We start from the raw sequence: 22,750 nt of genomic DNA, 5'->3' as shown, positions 1-22,750 counted from the left end.
AAGAAAAAAGGAAAAAGAAAAGGACTCCATATTTTTTTTTTTACCATCCATCTCTAAAAAGCAGCTTCGGTGTCATTCGTGAGGATTGGAAATCAGTTGAAAAGAATATATATATATCAAAAGTCAATACAAACGGTGCACAGAATGTATATATCAAAATTTGTAATTCGCAAAAACTACTTTTACATCAAATAATTAAAGTTCGTTGAAATAATGTCACTAGCGCTTTCATGCCTTTAGCAATAATGTATTCCATTCCAGTTGTGTCATGAAATTTACCTTTCGTCAAAATCTTTTTTTTTTGTTTTTTTTGGTGGATGCTGTTTACTGTTCAGGAATGTTCCCGTTGGGAATAATGTTTTGAATTTTTTAGTTTTTTGTAAAAATAGCAAGTTGGCTTTTATGACGTTGAATATGTCAGGATTGCACGGCTTATGAGTGCTTACAAACTAGGTGTCAGTTATCTTATAGTTTATATCTGTCTTTAAGTTTGTTCCATTTCCTAATATCAAAATATCCAGAAAGGGCAACCTACGCTCGTTTGATTCGATGGTAAATTTAATAAAAGGATGTAATGTGTTAATCAGATTGTGAACCTTCTCTGTTTTGTGACTTTTGTTCGAAATAATGAAGCAGTCGTCTAAGAATCGCTACCATTCTGATTTAACTTAGATTTTAAAAACTGTATCAAATTCATTTTCGACTTGTTGATACATTTAATCCTCTAGAAATCCCATCACGAGAGTCGCATATGTTGGAGTAACTTTTGTTCTTAAATTTGTAGCAGAGATCTGCAGATAATATTTCATATCAAAGAAGAACGTGTCATTTTCTAGTATGATTTTCAATGCTTCAATCAAAATTGTAAACAAAAATCTTTGGTCATATGATTCTAGCCAAAATTATACGGCATCTAGTCCTAGTGTGTGCGGTATATTGGTGTATAAACTGGTTTCGGCAAAACTTACCAATATTGCATTTTCTTCAACTTCAGCCGGTAAATGATTTAAAAAATCAAAATCATCACAGATAAAAGTAGGTACATATTGACATAACGGTTTCAAAACTACTACGTCATAAACGTTACCAATAGCAGTGTCATCAAGGATATTTTACATCGTCTTAACCTTTGAAATTTATCAAAGATCTAACGATATCCAATGGAAATGTCGTAATATAGTCTCATGATGCTGGATAAGCCAATCAAATCAACGCAGTTTACGTATCATTTTTTCGAATCACACTCCGTGCAGAGTGATACGAGATATATCTCTTCATGCAAGAAATAGATAACAGGCCACGACCATAAGAGAATGATCATTAATAAATAGATATGAAGTATATAATTTTTGATCAATATTAATCATAACACACATTGTTTTATAAGCGTACATTATTCTGCAAAAAATAAATAAATACCCTTTATTGGATTCACTGATCTTTTGGTTAATTGATAGAGGTCTCATCAGTGCTCCCATTACAACAATCTGTAGAGCGATTCCTCCCATTACTATGAAGGCTCCTTGGAAATCAAAATATCTGAACAACAGGGGTACCAAAAGAGACATTGCAAACCGTCCAACATCACAACCAGTGCCTGCTAGTCCAGTCACCATACCTAGTTTTTTCTCAAAGTAAATGCCTAACATAACTATGGCTGGACAAAAAGCAAATGATCTTCCGATTCCTGAAAATGACAATTTAACATGCATTTATTGATTTCTTTTATCCTCGTTCCAATGTGTAATTTAATCTAGAATAATAACAATTACACTTTACGGAACTACGTGTGCATCCAAACTGGATTCAATTCTGATATGATACATCCAGATATACATCGGATTACATAATATATGATTTGAATCTAGCATGCATGTGAACAGGGTATAAGAGTAACATTGTAACGCTGTAATAGTCGTACACATAATTTGTCGACGTTTTACACAACAAACAAAGTAATAGAATCCCATTCCGTATACACAAAGTCACTTATGAGATATAGATTATATGTTGTATTATTGATAGTTAGAAAACTATAGCAATCATACCACATCTTCTTATATTTATTTTTACAAACGGCAACTAACAAAATCAAATTAGTGAAAATCTGTCAAGCAAAATCATAAATGTTTTAAAAATTTTAAGAAAAAATACAGATTGGTTGATATTGAGATATTGAGATAGGATAATTGTAAGACAATTTTGGAACGTTTTATCAGTCCTCCTGTGTCTCTATTGCTTTGCTCAGTAGAGAGGCAAAATATACCAAAGGGACATTCAAACTCATTAGTCGAAAATAAACTGACAACACCATGGCATAAAAAGAAAAAGGCCAAAAGACAAACTCATCTATTCATCAAATAGCATATCAAGGATTTGTGATGTCCAATATGCTTGACCGGTACAACAAAGAAAAACTATTGTTTCGGCCATGAAAAAACATACAAATACAAAACGGTATATCGATTATCAGATTTTCCCCATAGAGATATTGTAAAATATCAGATGAGCCTATTTTCAGCTTTATACTGGGACTCGCAGCTGATATTTTACAGTATCAAAATGCAGAAACCATATAATCTGTATGTAATTACCTTTTTAAGAATATTGATAAGAAATGAACGTTTATTATTTCACATCAATGTTTTTTCTATTGTTTCATTTCATAAACTGCTTTGAAACCAGTGGATCTAAACTTTCATTAGTAAGTTATTCAACAATAACAAACCTCCAAATAACCCAAAGCTCAGGAAGACATAAATAACATTTGGTGATAGCCCCGTCAGCACCATAGATAATGAAAGTATCACTCCGCTTGCCATAATCAGGACCCTCTCTGTAAATCTATTGCTTAAACCACTTGCTAATGGACCTGCAAAAAAAAAAGATATAATTGTAATAAGAGCAAAAACTCACCAAAGATACCAAGCGTATACAAGTAATTTATTACGAGATGACATGTGGGTTATACACCAATGAGACAGCAATACAAAGACAATAACAACATATTTATCAAAGGAAAGGTGTTTATGCAATATGTCAAGGTCTAAAAGAGGGACGAAAGATACCAGAGGGACAGTCAAACTCATAGATCGAAAACAAACTGACAACGTCATGGCCAAAAATAAAAAGACAAACAGACAAATAATAGTACAGATGACACAACATAGAAAACCAAAGACTAAGCAACACGAACCCCACCAAAAACTGGGGGTGATCTCAGGTGCTCCGGAAGGGTAAGCAGATCCTGCTCCATATGTGGCACCCGTCGTGTTGCTTATGTTATTACAAATCCGGTAAATAGTCTAATTCGGTAAGTCACATTCGTGAAAAGGGAGGGTATTGTAGTTACGACTCTTGGTTTAATAGCTTCCTTGTGAGCAGCAATCCTCTATCAAGAAAATCATGATAGGAAACACAAGCCCGGGAATATCGTATCAATTGGGAGATATATACTCCGTATGCAGGCGCTGCTGGAATGTTGCTACATAGAAATGGAAAGTTCACAATTGGGAAGCTGAAATCATCTCTTTTGTCGTAAAGTTTTGTTTTCAACCTACCCTCATTGTCTTTTTCTAGATGTAAGTCAAGATATGAGGCAGACTTAACTGTATCTGTAGTATCCTTTATCTCTAGTTCGATGGGATAGATTCGTTCAACATAGTCACCAAATTTTGTATTATTTAGTGAGAGAACATCATCTATATAGCGGAACGTAGAGTTAAAGGATATTGCTAACTTCTTATCTTTCTTCCTAAGAAGTACCTGTATGAAGTCAGCCTCATAATAATAAAGAAACAAGTCGGCAAGAAGAGGGACACAATTGGTTCCCATTGGAATTCCGACTTCTAAATTGTCCAAGTAAGAACTTTAATTGAATACATTGAAACGTGATGTTTACATTGAAGGCATTTCCGTTATTATACAGGAAGCGATTTCATTTAATTATTCTACTTTCTCTGAAATACTTTAAGATAAAAAGTTTTTCATTGAAGGGAATTTAATGTATTGTAATTGGACAAACTATACAAAAAATAATAATAATAAAGCAAACAGTTCATGAAAAGTCCTTACAAAAACAACAATATTATTAAAATAGAAAATAACTTAAGATAAACAACTTTGTACATGTTTCGTTACGCTTTTTGTCTTGTTAATTTGGTTATTCAATTGTCACATGTTGTCTAAAACTGTATCGAAGATTTCTGAATTTTGTCCCGTTTTCATAAATCTTCTACGGTATTATCTTATTGTTGCAACACTATATTTACAGTTCTATCTACTCGACTATAAAAAAAAACACCACAGTACCACAGCCACTAAACTCATAATAGTTATCAGGATGAAAATTTTGTACGCCTAACGCGTACGAAGTTGAAGAGCATTGAGGACCCAAAATTTCGAAAGGTTTTGCCAAGTAAAGCTAAGGCAATCTATTCCTGGGGTATTAAAAAAAAAAGTAAAAAGTTTTGTATACAGTTAATTTATAATTATGACCATATCAATGATAAGTCATGTCAACACTGTGCTGACTACTGGGCTAGCGATTCCCCTTGGGGAGTTCAACTCCACCAGCAGTGACATCGACCCAAATCATGTGATGAATGGCACTATGCGTGATAACTTATCGTTGGCCACTCATTTCCTTAATGACTTGAACTTTAGAATGAATTCAAATTGTTAAAACTAACCGCAAGATAACCTTTACATAGTTCCTATTGGGTGGGGCTGACACGTGCTTCTCGTGTTTTAAAATTAAAATATATTATAAAGAGGTCATACTCATAGTACCTGTGTAGTAAGTTAGTAATAAGTGACATACCAAGTGACAGTCTTAACGCCGTTGCTAGTGATCCAAGCCAAGCTGTTATTGCAGCCGATTGTTTGTACCTATCTGTAAATTTGAGAAATAGGATACCAGATGCACCGTCAAACCCTGAAATGTACATCAAATACTTTAAACAATAAAGCATCATATGAATTAAAAAGACATAAAGAAAACTGTATAAAAAAGCATACCAAGATAATAATTTGTCTTAGAATATTTTTTTTATCAAAATGCTAACTGTATTCGACGAACCATTCAAATGCGATTTATATTTTAATTTGTTTTTATCAGTTAAGGAATTTTGAACATACTATTAATGGAATCGTTTTAATAAAATTTTATAACACTAATAGAATAGAGAATTGAAATAGGGAATGTGTCAAAGAGACAGTAACACGACCAAAGAGCAGACAACAGCCCAAGGCTAAGTTTACGATGCACTTAATGCTTTTATAATAAATATTCTTACCAACTACAATGAATTGTATCATAAAACTGCTAAGTAAAACAAACCATCCCCATCCTCCATCTGGTACCTTTTTGTTTTTAGATTTATTTACGTTGTCTTTCTCCTCGAGTAGAATGAACTCATTAGAGAAGAGGAACTCTGTCCAATGTTCCCGTAGGTTTTGATGATACTTTGACGTGTTTATATAACCGAAGCTCCTGCTCCTCTGTCCATGTTGATAAGGATTTTTGTTGACAGTTGACGTGCCCGCGATACTTTTACTTCGTTGTCTTACATGATTTTGACAGGACTGTTTTTGATTAAACTTTTTAGCTTCGTATATATATGACTTATTCATTTGTCTGGACTTAACATCCATTGAAACTTAAGAAAGTTTGATTATAATTCGGAAATCAAACAACTATCACAAAAAATCCGGTGTTTAAGATTTGAATATGTAAAGAAAACTATTCGTATGAGAAGTTACCGATATAATTTATATACTTTGCTTAGTATCAGTCAACCAAATAGAAGAAAAAAAAGTTTCATCCACGTAAAACACACGACTTGGACGTCAATGTGTGTTCAAATTTTATTGACATGGCTTAAAACTTCAGATACAAGATTTGCAGCATTTCAAGAACATATGCATATACTTGTATATTTGTTAACAAATTGTGTCTTAAGTACATGAAAACTGGTAAACTTTACCTATGTCGTCACATCTTACGCGGCTTTTGTGAACTTGTATTCTAGAATTACGTAATATAATAAGTATTTAACAACTTTTTACAATAAATTCTTAAAATACATGAAGTTTAAGTAGTAAACATATCTGTGTTCCTATTTCAACACAAACATATTTTTTAACAAACGAATACGTTCTCGTACATTTAATATTTCTGTTGTTATAAAAATTATATTCTTAATGTAAAGGACAGGATATGGTGTGTTAATTCATGACACAAAAAAATCACTACATGCACATAAAAGCAAAAAAAGTAAAGGAGCAGTGCATTAATTGCTGTTCTTTATTTCAAAGTTATGATGAGATAAATCCAGAACAGCGCTTCGGACGGATGGAATTTATAACGTGTTGTTTTCATTTTTTATGGTAAGGCTGGCAACACCATAGCAAAAAACGATTAAAAGACAAACAGCAGTTATACAAAACACATCATAGAAAACTGAAGACTGAGAAACACGAACCCTTCCAAAAAACCGGGCGAGATCTCAGGTGCACCAGAAGGGTGAGCAGATCATGCTCCACATGTGACACCCATCGTGTTTCTCATGCAAGTAAAAACTCTGTGATAAGTCTTATTCAGGGATGTCACATTTGAGGAAAAGATAATAGGATTGCGGTAACGACAATTGGAACATAAATATCCGTCGTCATCGATGAAACTGTAAAAGAGATATTTCATAATGGTCAACCAACTCGTGATGGCGTTAGTAAAATTTTTGAAGGGATGACTTAAACTTCACCACTTCGAACCCTTGATTTAATAGCTTCCTTGTAAGCAGCAACCCTCTGACAAGAAAATCATTATTGAGAATGCAAGCTTTAGAATATCGTATCAGGTACATATATCCTCCATATGCAGGCGCTGCTAGAATGTTCTACATAGAAATGGAAAGTTCACAATTGGGAAGCTGAACGCATCTCTTTTGTCGTAAAGTTTTGTTCTCAACTGATCCTCATTGTCAATTTCTAGATGCAAGATAAGATAAGATATGAGGCAGCCTTAATTGTATCTGTTGTATTCTTTATTTCAAGATAGAATGTATGTAGTCTAACAGATCAATGGTATTTTAAAGTATCCACATCTGATTCACATCGCTCCTAGAGTAGATAGTTTTACAATTAATCTTAAGCTGGCTTTGACTGCTGATAGAATTGATGTTAATAGTTTAGAAAGAGGTTTTGTTGAGCACTTAGAAGACCCAGTGATATAACGCAGCATGCAAGGACACTAATGATATCTAGGTATCCAATAAAGTGAAGCAAGATAAGGTGCTTCATCTTAAGTTGAAATTCCAAAGGAACAAAGAAAAGACCTAGGATTATTCAGGACTTCCTCTTTTGTGAGTGTTTTGTCTTTAACATTGGAACAAAAACTCCCATCTCAATACAGTTTCAAGACAATCTCGCTGTATAATACGAAAGAATTTAAACATTTAGACAACGCGGGCCACATCGAGATATACATATAATAAAATTTGGCACTAAACAAAGTACAGGCGGTGGTCAGACGATGTCATCGAAGCAGAGGATCGATCCTGCTGAGGGAAAAACAAAAATTTGCAGATCTAACATGGGTGTGCTTACTTTCAGACGATGTATCTATAAATTGTGGTGTTATCCCTATATAAACATACATACAAAAGTCTTAGATTTGTGTACTGATAACGAGAAAAAGATTTTTTTTTGAATACGGACAAAATGAAATCCAATCGTATAATTTCATCTTTTATCAGTATCGTTGCACAAATCGTATGACTTTTATATTTGTTTCTGCTTGTTGTGCACCGGCGTTAGAAGATCCGATATTTATCAAATTTGCTGGCTATTTGTTTTCTGAAGACTCTTATTTGTTTATTTAATTTTCAATGAAAGTTAAGATAATTTAAAATACTTGATAACATAGATTTTTTAAGACATTATTTGATTATACAATTATTGAAAAAAATGGAAAGTGAAAAAAAATTGTTCCTATTAAATGAAAAAATTAATGAAAATTGAATAGAGTTTTCGTTTTTGTTCAGATAAAAACTCAAAATTAATCAAAATTGCAGTTTTGAGCCATCTTTAATCATGTGCCTTGCATGTTTCGATACTACGGTTAGAAACTCAAAGATCGAATTTTTGTTGTGATACCGTTTGATTTAGTAAAAATAGAAAGACATTTGGAGACTGCCCTTGGTGTAGATTAAATTTCAGATTTATCTATTTAAAGAATGTAAAAATAAGGAGATGTGGTATGATTGCCAATGAGAAAACTATCCACCAAAGTTAAAATGAAGTGGATGTAAGAAATTATAGGCAACCGTACGGCCTTCAATAATGAGAATAACCCATACTGTATTGTCGGCTATAAAAGGCCCCGACATGAAAAATATGAAACAATTCAATTGAGAAAACTTATGGCCTAATTTATAACAAAACAATTTACGAAAAACAAATATGACAGACATGATCCAACGACAACCACTGAACTACAGGCTCCTGACTTGGGACAGCCCCATAAAGAATGTGGCAGGGTTAAACATGTTTGTGACCGCTCAACCCTCCCACTAACCTAGGACAGTGGTGTTGCAGCACAACATAAGAAAAAACTATAAAAATTAGTTGAAAATGGCTTAACTCATCAGATCGATACAAAGCAGAAAAAACATCTAACTAAAACACAAACCGGACGTGTTTTTATACATTCCTAACAACAAAAAAGACACAAAGTACAGATCTGAGAATACTCGCAGTTACTGACAGCTAATTCAAAGCCAATAACAACTTATAAAATAAATCATGTATCTAAGACTAAAATATGCACTTTCAGTACAATATCAATCAGTACACATCCAACATCCAATGAATTTAGTGTAATGATGTCATTAACAGTCAGAGAAAAACATGACCTTGTGCAATGCCAAAATAAAAGTATCGACCGATTGTAGTACCGTTAAAGTGCATATGTGTATAACTATACTATTTAGTATGGTTTTAATTTACTGATAACAAAATCAATATTTACACCAATAAAAACACTATTTTAAGATCTAATTACAATGTTGAATTGGTAACCTTTTAGAATAAGTTTATTTAAAGGATTGACAAGTTTACCTGGATCGTATATAAATTCCGGGCTCGGTAAACAATATCACCGTAAAATTTAGGATGTGCTATTCCGTCTGAAATAAGTATTCTGCAGGTACAACCAAACTTGCAAACCAAATCTTTGGAAGAATTTAGTAAAGGTTTTAAGTAATTTGTGGTAACGAAATCCCTGACTTAATAATTTACCAGCAATACACAGAATACGCTCGTTGAAATCCAAAACATCTACAGACACGGGCATAGCAAACGAGTTGGAATATATAAACACTGTAAGACAGTGCCAAAGGAACATCACCATCCAAAAAAGGAAAAAGGATAGAGAAAAAAGAATCATCCCTTTTGTCGTAAATTTTTGTGTAGAGTTTCTGGTGTAAAACTGAAATGTCTAAATCTGGGAAAGGATTATTACTGTTAATATTTGATTTATTTAAAGGAAGTTCCTGTGGGTAAATTTCGGCAGTATATTTAGAAAATTCTTGGTTATTTAACGAAAACATATCATCAAGATAACGGTAAATATTGTTGAATTTATGAATTTAATGGAATTTGGACGGGTCTTTACTGAGTTTGGCCATAAACTGTGATTCATAACAGTACAGGAACAAGTCTGCTATTGAAGGGGCACAATTGGTGCCCATAGGAGTACCTACAATCTTTCGATACACTTTATTGCCGAAACGTACATAAATGTTGTCAAGCAGAAAATTTATGGCTTTAATCATGTCATCACACCTCCAGTAAGTATGTTTAGCATATTTACCTTTCTCGTTTGGGAAAAAGACTTTATATGAGTTGCAGCAAATAAATTTGCAATCAGATTTATCGAACGACCATCTAATTAAATAGGAAAACTTTTGTTTGGTAAGATTGGGTGTAAGTGTTGTGTAAAGAGTGGAAAAGTCAAAACTGTAAACCGAATCAAAAGGACCATCAAAAGCACGTAATTTATCTAAAACATCCAACGAATTTTTTACACTCCAAAAATGGTTATTATTTTCATATGTTTTATTACAAAAGTTAACGATAAGTTTTTTTATGGTAGTGAAGGAATTCGTTAAAAGCACTGAAATATTAGTAGTAGAACACTTACTAGAGGCCGAGATGAAACGATATGTTACGGGTTGTTGTGTAGTTTAGGTAACCAATACATAGTGGGGACCTTCATATGTTCGGAGGAGGCCTTAAACTGAGCTGTGGTGATTATTTACTATATGGCTCTCTGTGGAGCGTACGACCTTGAAAGTAGTTGAATATATAATATTATTCTTAAGGACTTCCGTGTAGTATTTACGTCATACCACCACCACATTCTTGGCTGCTTTGTCGGCCGGTACGAACACAAAACGCTTTGCGAGTACTTGAATTTTGTTTTCAATCCTAGAAATGGGCGTATTACTTATTCTTTTATTTATTTCTTAATAGTTTTCGAAATGTGATATGCGAATATCAACAATATTCAGATATTTATACAAATAGGAACTAAGTGACTTTTTGTAAGATTTCTCCGTTTACATTATTTTTTACAATAGGATGAAAGAGCATCTTAAATAACCTGACGACACTCTTCCCAATTTATTTTCGACTGTTGACGATATGTTGGTCCTTTTTCGGAAAATTTATAACCTCGCGGTCTTGAACGATGTTGAGGTCCCCTGTAATTATATGGCTATAGGGATCATATCTAAACTTCTATGTATCACAGTCTCATGTCGAAGGAGCATTATTTTCTATACTGACGTCTGATGTAACTGACGTATAATTAAAAATTGGAATTCAACTGGTTTTTTTTATGCGAATAAGAAAATACAGGTGGCTCTATGTTATCAAAATATGGAGGTATAAAGTTTTGAACGGTAGAGTCATCATCAAAAACACTAGACAAATTAATAAAATCAATACCTCTATTAATGTAATTTATTTTTATGAAATACTATTTATGATCGTCAGGTTTGTCAATTTGAGGGAACAGTCTATGGTGACAAAAGGCTGTAATAATACGTATACACTCATATTTTGGACTGAGAAACGATACTGTATCACACTCGTTATAAATATTATGTAATTTAGTGATTGGCATTTGACCCAGTTTGCATGATAATTGATGTCTACCATTGTTTTTAAATATAGATAAAAAAAATCATGAAGTGTAAAATTAGAACGATGTTTATTTCGTTGATTGCGGTTAAAACAATTGCCATGAGACCTATGATTGCGTTGTCTTTTATCAACAATGTCATGATATCAATAGAGGAAGTTTGAGATATGTTCCCTTGACCCATGATATTGTCATTTAGACCTAGGGGCTACGCTGTCTGCGGTCTTTTAATCCAAGAAAGTTCGCAAAGTTTACCGGAATCTTCAAACTGATTATGTGATTGTCCAGGTTGTTTCTAGACGGTTTGAAGTGGTTGGAATTTTATAAATTTAATTTTGTGTTTTTCTAAATGTTGATAAATTAAATTTTTAATTTCTTATGTCTGCGGAAGCGGTATAGATGTTCTTGTGTTCGTTTGAAAAATTCACGTCCACTTTGCCCTACTTATTGAATACTACATTTCAGTTTTGTTCATGTTACAAGATATATGAGGCTTTGGGTTTTTCCAGTAATGTCATATGAAAAGGAGAGAGAAAAAAGTTCTTCCGTTCACTGATGACCGAACAGTATTATCTGAAGATATTTTAGAGCAGATTTGTCATTTTCTGGCATTGTACGGGAATATTTGTGAATATCCACGTGCGTTTTTGTTGAACAATCTAGCTGCAGAGGCATTGCCTCCTTCAACACAATTGTGAAATGTGCTAAAATGTGAAGGTGAATTTCGATTAGCGGCAGTTGAATTTATTTTATGAACGCCGTTTTTTAAACACGTGGATATTTGAAGTGTGGAGAGTTTTTTTGTTATTTTACCGTTTGCGTTGATAAAAGTTATTCACCCGCATACTGTACTATTGTATAGATCTGAGTGACATCTAATTCTTCCTTGATGTAATCAATATAAAAAGAAGTGATTTGAGAACAATGCAAACGTAACTTGTTATTATGGTAAAAAAGAAATCAGTAGTTTGCATACTTCGGTAAGCATTCTATTAAACAATGGTATTAAAAACACATTTGATTTTTAAAATTAACTTATTATGAAAATAAGAAGATGTGGTAAAATTGCCAAACTAACGGCCTGATTTGTGTATAACAAAGTGAACGAATTACAAATATGATATACAGCAACAAAAGACAACCACTGAATTACAGGAGTCGGTTTCACAAAAAAATTTACGACTAAGATTGATCGTAAGTCAGGAACAATTCAGTATACTTAGCTTACGATCAATCTTAGTGGTAAGTCTTTTTTTTTTTGCGAAACCGACTCTAGGCTCCTGACTTGGGACAGGCACATACAGAATGTTGTAGGGTTTCAACCAGTTTCATATGAAATATACGTTTATACATATTCCTCATTACTAGTAGAGAAAATATCACTATAGAAAAGGTCTAAGGGATCTATAGCTGGCAACCCATTTGTGTGGCGTTCCATAAGTCCACCCGAACATTCACTCACAATAGTCCGACAACCGACTAAAGTAAGTCAGAATATTACATAAAAAAAATTAGGATGGATTAGTTAATGTATCTCTACTGTTATACCTTTCTACTGAAATAGAAATAACTTTCCCCAAGTTTAAATATGCCATTTTTCAATATTTATTTCTATTTACGACATTAAAATAGATTGTAGAATTTTTATTTTTCACAACAAATATTATATTTACAAACAAGATGATGATTACGAATGCATAACATTTTTGTGAGAATTCAAAAGTCTTTAGTATCTGTAACCTTGTTAAAGTAACTTAAGTGTTAAGGCAAGGTTACGCTCCATGCAAATCATACAAGTTGTACAAATGTACACATGATAGGATTTGGCAAAAGAAGCATCGCCTTATACAAAAAAGGGAAGTTATTGAAACACCCGGTATCTATGGTAGCCAGATGTGGCCATTTCACGTTTTCACTTTGATCATTCAAAAACGTTGATAAAAACGCGAAGAGAAATTTTTGTTTTGCCTCCGTTTTAGGGAATTTACTATCCAATGAAATTGGAAAAAAACTGTATCTGCATTTAATTCAAGAATTGTTACAATTATAATTTTTTAGCGATGTTACATATTGATAACGTTTATCCCTATGTATGACACGTACATTGGTGTAGCTTCTGGGTTGGTGATACCCTTGAAAACAGCAAACAACATAAAACTTTCGGTGAATTTTGTCATAAGCCATTACACTTTATAGACCCCTAGTCCTTTAGAATCTATACCTACCGAGCCAACCTCGATAACTTAAGTCATGAATACATATAATATTGGCTACTTCAATTAAACAGCCACTAACGTCAAGACAATAGAATGTTTGTTTGATTTGAAATGAAGTGTGGAAATTATTTTTAAAAAAATGGTTAATTGCATGTAGTGACATATATACTGCACGCAAAGAGAAGTGCGTAGGGTTATCCAGCTATATCTATTCTAGGTTTTGTGTGTACACTTACTGTTTTTGCTAAGTTTTTCTTATTATTATGCGTATTACGTCTTCATTGTCGTACCTTAACCAGCCCATGGCAGTTTTCGAAAACCCCAAATCAGATGTATTTAACGTGTTACTGCATGTACTGTTTATAACTTTATATAATAAAATAAGGAGATGGGGTATGATTGCAAATAAGACGACGGTTAATTTTAGAACAAGGACAATGATGTATTAACTGTAGGTAACCATACGGCCTTCAACAATGAGCCATACCTTAAGCTTTCTTAGACTCGGGGATAACAAAATGTGAAAAAAAATTGAAAAGAGGAAAACATTGTTTATAAGCGCTCCACCCGCCTAAAAACTGGAACAGTGGTGTTACAGCATTAAATTAGACCAAGTTATATATATATATATATATACGAATTTAATGCACGAAAAGTGTAGTGCATTTAAAAATAGTTGATGCGTTAGGCGTGGCTATATATGATTAAGAGTATTAATGGACAACGATACTAGTCAAATGTTTAATAATGACTAATGACACTCAATTGTTGTTCTTTCCAAATAAACTATAATTATTTGATTATTACATGATAGATTTCATATCAGATGTATTATTTATGGTGGCCGGTTAAGGCCATTTCGCGTTTTCGCGTTTTCGCCCTTCATATTATATAGGGCAAAAACGCGAAAAACGCTAAATCGCGATATCAAAAAGGCGAAGTCGAAAACGCGAAAACGCGAAGTCGAAAATGCGAAATCGGAAAGAAAAAATATTTCGTGTTTTCGCGTTTTCGCGTTTTCGCTTTTTCGACTTTGCGTTTTCGCGTTTTCGCCCTCTAGAATATGAAGGGCGAAAACGCAAAATGGCCTTAACCATCCACCATAAATATTAGTCCTAGGGCATACCAATTGTAACAGCTGAAAAGCTGAAGGAATCAAGGGCTGATATCGACAGATTGATGATAATTCATCCGATATGAAAAAATTTAGTCTTATTTATAACACTACAAATTACGATTAACAAATATGACAGACATAAAACAACGATAACAGGGACAGGCACACAAAGTATGTGGTGGGTTTAAACATGTGTGCGAGCACTGAATCCTCCCCTTTACCTGGGAAAGTAGTGTAACAGCACAACATAAGGAGAAATTGTAAAAAAATAACTCAATATATAAGTACCAAGCACAAACAACAACAAAAATAAAAATAGTGGACACAAAGCACCGATATAAGAGTACTCGAAGTAACTGAAAGCTAGTTCAAAGCTAAATACAACAAAGAAAAAAAATCATGTTCTCCCAGACAAAAGTATCAACCAGTACACATCCAACGGATTTCGTGTAAAGACGTCATAAACAGTCGGAGAAACTGACATTGAACTTTTATCGCTGTCAAAATTTTGACATTTAAAAGCCTCAAATTTCAACTTTAACTCGTAATTTTATCTTTTAAAATCTTGACTGTTAATGCAAAAGTCGATATTTTGAGTTTAAAGTCGAAATGTTGAGATTTAAAGTAAAAGTTGAAATTTCGATATAAAAAAATCGAAATTTCGAATCTTAAAACCTCAAGCGGAACTTTTAAAATTTTGAAAAGAAAAAATTTCGAGATTTGAAAAGTGGGAATTTCGAGTTTTAGTCGATATTTTATGATTTAAAATGTCAAAATATTGACTTCGAAAAAAAAGTTCAATGAACAGTGTCAATCTTGTTTTTATCATATCCCTAATACGCTTCTGTAGATATACTATTGTACTGGTATGGTTAGAATTTTTTAAGACTTAAAATCGATTTGCAAGTAAAATATTTTCTGGATTTATTTGTTTGGAGGTAACTATAGTTATAATTAGAAACTGAAAATTTTAAGAAATGTGCCTTTCTCATTGCTATAACTACGACTATCAGTAGTATGATATAATACGATACTTTTGAACTGAAACTTCCTGTATTTTCAGTAGTCTGACCAATAAACACCCGTCCGATAAGATGTGTTTTGAAATAGTATTGTAAAAATGACATATTTGGTATATTTAGTGATAGGATTTACAAGTTGCATCTTTCAGGGTTTGTATTTCCAAAGTTCTAGATTTGAAACAGGGAAAGATCTACCCTATCATTTACATTCTTCTAAGTATTATTTAATTCCAAATAAAAAAGCATAAAACGAAACAAAAAATGGAATTCTATGTTTTTTTTTAATTTTGCATCATTAGATAAAAATTTAGCTAGAAACAGATTAAATTTAAAAAGAAAAACTTAAAATTGAAAAAAAATAATCACAATATAATTTTTGTGTGTACAGTAATAGAATCGACACATCAACCAGAGATAACAGTTACAACAGAAGTAACTGTTGGTTTTAGAGTAGATTTAACTTGTTCATATCCTGTTGAAGAAAACAAAACAAGAACATTTAAGTGGTATGTGAACGACACACAGTCAAGCGATTCCAGGTATGATATTGTACAACAGCACATTCTACGGTTTATGGTGAAGAAGATGGATAAATACAATGTCTACAAGTGTAAGGTAACGGCTACAGGAAGTCAGGGATACTATTATAAAACCATACAACTGCAACCAAAATGTAAGATTTTCTGATGACTACATATATTTAGATCAATTTTCTGAGTAAATCAAATGAAAATCCGACAAACCAGCCAACAGAAACTTAAAGAAATTTAAAAATGTATTCCATAGACTTTTGAACATTTAATCAGGCTGAAACAAAATTTATCCTTATTCCTAAGACTAATTAACTATTTTGTAAAGCCTAAGACTAATAAATTCACACTTTATCTTGATTAATACGGTTTAGTAGTGATTTTTTTAAAACTATGCAAAAGTTAATGAATAAATAAAACATTGTATAAAGTATCAAGCTGAATAGTAAACCAATAAAATATTTGACCTTTGTAGACCCACCTACTATTTATATGCAACCACTCTACATCTGTAACAGATTACAGAACATCAATTTGAGTTGTGAAGCGGAGGGTTACCCAGCCAAGTATACGTTTAGTAACTGGGAACATCGTGTTGGTGGTACTGTAATTAGACATATCCCGGGTGTTATCATTGACAACATTTCTTACCTGAAGTTACCACACTGTACTTATCAGGATGTAGGATCGTACTACTGCACAGTTGGGAACAATGTCTCTTATCCAAACAATACACAGACTACTGTTGCTTCTGCTGATTTTAAAGTTAAGGGTATGTTTTTTTACATAGACCATAAGAATATTTAGATAGAACACCCTAGGTTATTTTCTTGGTAGTTTTGATGTTCTATTTGGGATAAAATATAATGTCAAGTAGTTGTTATTCAGATGAGAACAAACAACGACACCCTATAAGGGGACGACCATTTGATATTCTTTGGGAAGGAGGAATTTTCATTTGCATCTGATTATATGCATGCTTATTTATTTATCCTCGGCTACACCTAATACATATTTGATTAATTAGATACGTGATTTTTCAGATTATCGTTTGAAACACTTTTTCAAATATTTACAAAAAAAATATTTAACACTTTTGTACACAGTTACTTTTGGTATTTTGTGTTGCAAAATTTAGATTATTTGAATTCATTTAGAAATCCACTCCTCCTCCCAACAGCATGCCAAGGCAAATGAATAATTTAAACATAACATTATACGCAAGTCTACTCTTCAAATGAATTTTTACGTACATGCCAGTATAAAAAAAACATGAATAGAAACAGTTAAATCAAGACAGAACAAAACATATCAATATCTTAAATCAGTCCAAAATAATTAAACAACTATTTCAAAAGAGATTTTAGCTTCTTTATTTTATTTAGGTTAAGTTATGCAAACATTGTTCAAAGAAACCAGGCTCACGATTAAGTCCGCGAGACGGACGTTTCGTCAACACGAAAACCAACAAAGATTATAAACATTACATAAAATTTATGTCAATAAAATGTTTTACTATCATACTAATTTCAACTCATGACTGTTAATTTCCTTCTTTAAATTTCAATTTCTCACTTGAAATTTCTAATGATCAGTGTCATTTTTCAGCTTGCATTTCATTAATGAGCATGGATTAAGAATTTTAAGCTTAGTAGGCGACTTTCTTATCACAAGACCTGCTTGACCTTATTTTGTATTTGACAATTTCGTCCCGAATATGCATTAACTGTTTGCTAATAGCTTTAAGCAAGTAACACTCTATCAATCAATCGATAATTAATCATCTTCTAGTGAAAAGATAATGATTAACAACAAACTCACAATTCATGACAAAACTTTGTTTCTAAAGAAGAGACATATGAACTTTAACTGAATGCAGACAATGAGCTGAATGTTTTATACCAGCTGAAAAGGATTCAAGAGACATTTGCTAAGTTAGTGAGGGAGGGAGGTGGTTGGTTGTGAAAAAAAACTCATCAAAGATACTAGGATTATAGTTTTGCCTATAAAAGACTCATCAGTGACATTTAATTCAAAAAAGATAAAAGGCCAAATGGAGTACGAAGTTGAAGAGCATAGAGGACCAAAATTTTCGAAAGGTTTTGCCAAATACAGTAATGGTAATCTAGTCCTGGGGTAGAACATACTTAGTATTTCGAAAAATTCGAAGTTTTGTAGACAGTTAATTTATTAATATTACCATATCAATGATATTTCATATCAACACAGCAGTGTTGAATACTGGGCTGGTGATACCCTTGTGGAGCAAAACTCTACCAGCAGTGGCATCGACCCAGTGGTTGTTAAAAACTCTTCATAGATAGCAGGATTATAGTTAAGTATACCAGACGCGTGTTTTGTCTATATAAGATTCATCAGTGACTCTTTAAAAAAATAAGTTAAAAGGCCAAATAAAGTATGAAGTTGGAGAACATAGAGGATACACAATTCCGAAAGGTTTTGCCCAATACTGCTAAGGTAGTTTATTTCTTGGATATAAGTACTGACTACTGGGCTTGTAATTAGGATTACAACAAAGATTGTCTGTAGCACATCAGAATGTGTAAATAAACAGTGTCCACAAATTAGTGTCAACACTTTTAACAGAAGTGAGAATGCTTTACGTTCTATTTTTTGAAAATTATAAATTTGTGTTTTAATCGCTTTTCCGAATATATCTTTATGAAGAATGTTCAAACATTTGAAAGCTAGGGATTTAAAAATACGTAGATACTTTTGCTCGGATGTGATCAACAGAATATACTTATCACCGGGATGGTATTTATGAGTAACAAGACAGTTGCCACATGTGGAGCAGGATCTGCCTACCTTTCCGGAGCACCTGCGACCAATCCCGGTTTTTGTTAGGGTTCGTGTTGCTCAGTCTTTAGTTTTCTGTTATATGTTGTGTACTGTTGTCTGTCTTTTGATAGTTTTTCGTTTTTTTGTCATGCATTATCAATTTGTTTTCGACTTATGAATTTAAATATCACTTTGGTATCTTTCGCCTTTCTTTTAGAAGCTATATGACCAAAAGGGACCTACAAGGAATAGCCATATTCATCTCAGGTCAACTGTTCCTGAAAACGATTTTCGCTAAGAGTAAAAAAAATGGCTATTCTCTTTGTTATTAATGGTGTTATAATAAATATTCCTTTGTTTTCCAGAAGGAACTATTTGTGAACGCCTGATATGCGTTATAACACCAAAACTATTCCGTACAATATTCTGCTCTTTGGTCGAGTTGTTGTCTCTTTGACACATTCCCCATTTCCATTCTCAATTTTACATAAACTTCTACATTCTGACATGCTTGGATATATAAGCCACCTCTTTTGTTAGTGAGTTTTGTTTTGTTTTGTGAAGTTCAGGATTTCGGATTAAATCAGTAGTTCAAAATTAACCTGTATTACTGGCTTATTTTAAAACATAAACACCTAGTATTGTACTACATTTGATATATAGAGACATTGACACTAACGAAGGCTTTTTGCTCAGCCAAAATTATTGTCAATACGATTTTATAGCATCCTTATCATTAGTTACAATCTTATATTAGTATCATTGCGCAAATCTTAGGACTTTTATAAATGTTTTCCGTACCTGCGCAGTATCGCCTATTCTTAGACGAATTAAAAAAAACATGGCGAAAAAATTACAAAGGGAGGCCATACCCCAAGCGCCTATGAATGTAACAGTGCCATTTCAACTCTGCCGTTAGTGACACTTATCATTTTTGGACAACGATACATTGTTTCCGATTTTGTCAAGGGGCCTAGCTTTGACGGAAACAATTTGAGATTTTACCTCGTTACCTCGGAAACATATGTCATTAAAGTCACCAGACTTACAAGTATCATACTGTTATTTATATAATATTTATAAGAGGCTTATTTAAATTCTTTATTTTTATACATTTTGGGACGAATAGATTGATATTTATTATTTTTTTAGAATTGGAATGCAAGATAACAGCTATAGGGACAGAATACAAAGGCCAGATAAACATCACAACATCAGGCCTTCAATGTCAAAAATGGAATACTAATTTCCCTCATTACACTAACTACAAAGATTTGGTTGGTGACCAGGAAAATTATTGTCGCAACCCCGACAATGAAGCAGGAGGTCCTTGGTGTTATACAGTGGACCCGAATTTAAGATGGGAGTGTTGCGACATACAATACTGTGGTAGGTATATAGTCAGGTTATCTATATTCATAATCATCCCATGCACTGAAGTAGAGTTAATCCTGCTCAACCCGAACCAACACTAGATTTTGATAATTAGATAATCATTCTGTTTACATAGCCGGGATAAATAATTAATGAATTTCAGTGTATGTTCTCACATGAAAGTTAAATTTAGACCATTTTTTACAAAGAATTTGGTTCAGACTTATTTTCTGTCAAGTTTATAGAGAGTTTGGTTACAACAGAACCTTTTTTACAGATGGTTAGTTGAAACATGTTTTCTTTTATAATGAGTGTTCGGTTACGACCGGTTCTGTGTTATGTTGGCCCCCACAGGTTTTCTGTTTTACGGAGGTTTCTGTTAAGTTTTACTGTCGTTACAAAAACACAAAAACCTAAAGAAAAAAATTATATGAAGGTTTTAAGTCACCAGAAACTCAGATGAGTTCGATAGTAAGACAAATCCGAATTGGATTAACCATTCTAATTATATTGCGATTTTGGGTATGTACTGTACTTGAAGTCCTTTATCAAAATACTCAAAAAAGCTCAAAAACATCAAACAAATGGAAAACAACTGTCATATTCCTGACTTGGTACAGGCATTACCTAATGTAGAAAATGGTGGATTAAACCTGGTTTTGTAGCTAGCGACACCTTTCACTTGTATGGAAGTCGCAGAGACTTCCATTATATTGACAACAACGTGTGAGCAAAACAAACAGACATAATTGGTAAAAATGTCAAAAATAATTGGGGTACAGCAGTCAACTTTGTGTTATAATCTTAACCACTATAAAAATAAACAAATATGTCAACAAATAAAAACAAAATGGCATAAAGACACTCAATAGACAAAACACATATGCAAAAAGGAAAGACAAGAATACAAAAAATGACCATAGCACAACAGTACAATGGCGGGATGTATAAATACCGAGCCAAACAAAAAGATACTACCAAAAATCGACTTAACAGTAAAGGTTAAAATTATACAAAGACAAATGAAAAGAACACTTCATCACGTGATTAAGATACTAAAATACGTCAATACCTAGAATCTTTATTTTAAGACTATCGTGTATTATTTGTGAAATTGATACGGAATATTTATCAACATGGTCTTGGTATTTTCCGATGAATTTTTTTTTTTTTGAAAAAGGACGAGACGTTCTTTGACATCCTGTTTGAATGCTTTTACACTAGTCATTTTTGGGGCCCTTTATAGCTTTCTGTTCGGTGCGAGCCAAGGCTCCGTGTTGGAGGCCGTACTTTGACCTATAATGGTTTACTTTTTACAAATTGTGACTTGGATGAAATGTTGTCTCATTGGCATTCATACCACATCTTCTTATATCTAATAACCCTAGTTCATCAACTTTCTGCTCAGACTTTGGTGACGTGTGATAAAGTCTGAGCAGCAGCTGCAAGCTCTTGAATACCGGATGAGTTGCGAAATGTATATACCATATGCAAGTGAAGCTGGTATATTGCTGCTAAGGTGGGGGAATTTTATAGTTTCAAAGCTAAAATGAGGCAGAAGAAACCGTGTCTGATGTTTCTTTAATGTCTAGTTCTGAAGGATATAGTAATGGAACCCAATCAGAAAAGTTTGGATTTATAATTGAAAGAACATCATCAATAATCTGAATGTGACATTAAATGATCCGCACAGCTCGTTCCCATAGGAATTCCAACAATTTGTGGAAAAAGTCTACCTCCAAATTCAACAAATACATGTATGTTGTCAATAAGAAACTCCAGCATACTGATCACTTGTTCCTCGGTTTACCATGTTCTACCTTTTTGTTCACTATTAACAAAATATACCGTATGGTATCCCGAAGCAATAAATTTATAGCGTATGCTACTATTTCTATATTGAAAAGCATTGAGGATTATTTTTTTAGACGATTTTTCAATTTCATACGGGGAATGGTGGTATAAAGAGTTGAAAAATAAAAGGTTTTCATGGAATTAATTTCAGAGAAAGATAGGGTAGGCTATATATGATTTAGAATATTAATGGACAATGACACGAGTCAAGGGTAAAACACTGATCAATGACACACAATTGTTGCTCTTTTCATGAATAAATGAATAAAATATTATCATATAGTTACTTGACAGTTTTTATATCGGATCTATTACCAACCCCGATGTCATGATACATGTTTCAGTCCAAGATCTGAAGACTCGAGGGCTGATATTGACAAAGGTTTGAAAATACATCTGAAGTGAAAAATATCACGTACAGTCAGCTATATAAAAAAACTCATCAAAGATACCAGGCTGATAAAAAAGGCTCGAGCATGAATAATGTGAAAAAAATCAAACAAGAAAACTAACATTTTAATTCATAACACATTATAATTTTCAAAAAAAAACATATGACAGACATAAACCAACGACCAATTACAGGCTCCTCAATTCGGACAGGCACATAAATAATGTAGCGGGAT

The sequence above is a fragment of the Mytilus californianus genome, unplaced genomic scaffold, assembly GCF_021869535.1.
Source record: "Mytilus californianus isolate M0D057914Y unplaced genomic scaffold, xbMytCali1.0.p SCAF_5, whole genome shotgun sequence".
NCBI lineage: Eukaryota > Metazoa > Mollusca > Bivalvia > Mytilida > Mytilidae > Mytilus > Mytilus californianus.
The sequence above is the reverse complement of the archived record's forward strand: the minus strand, read 5'-3'. Positions refer to the sequence as shown.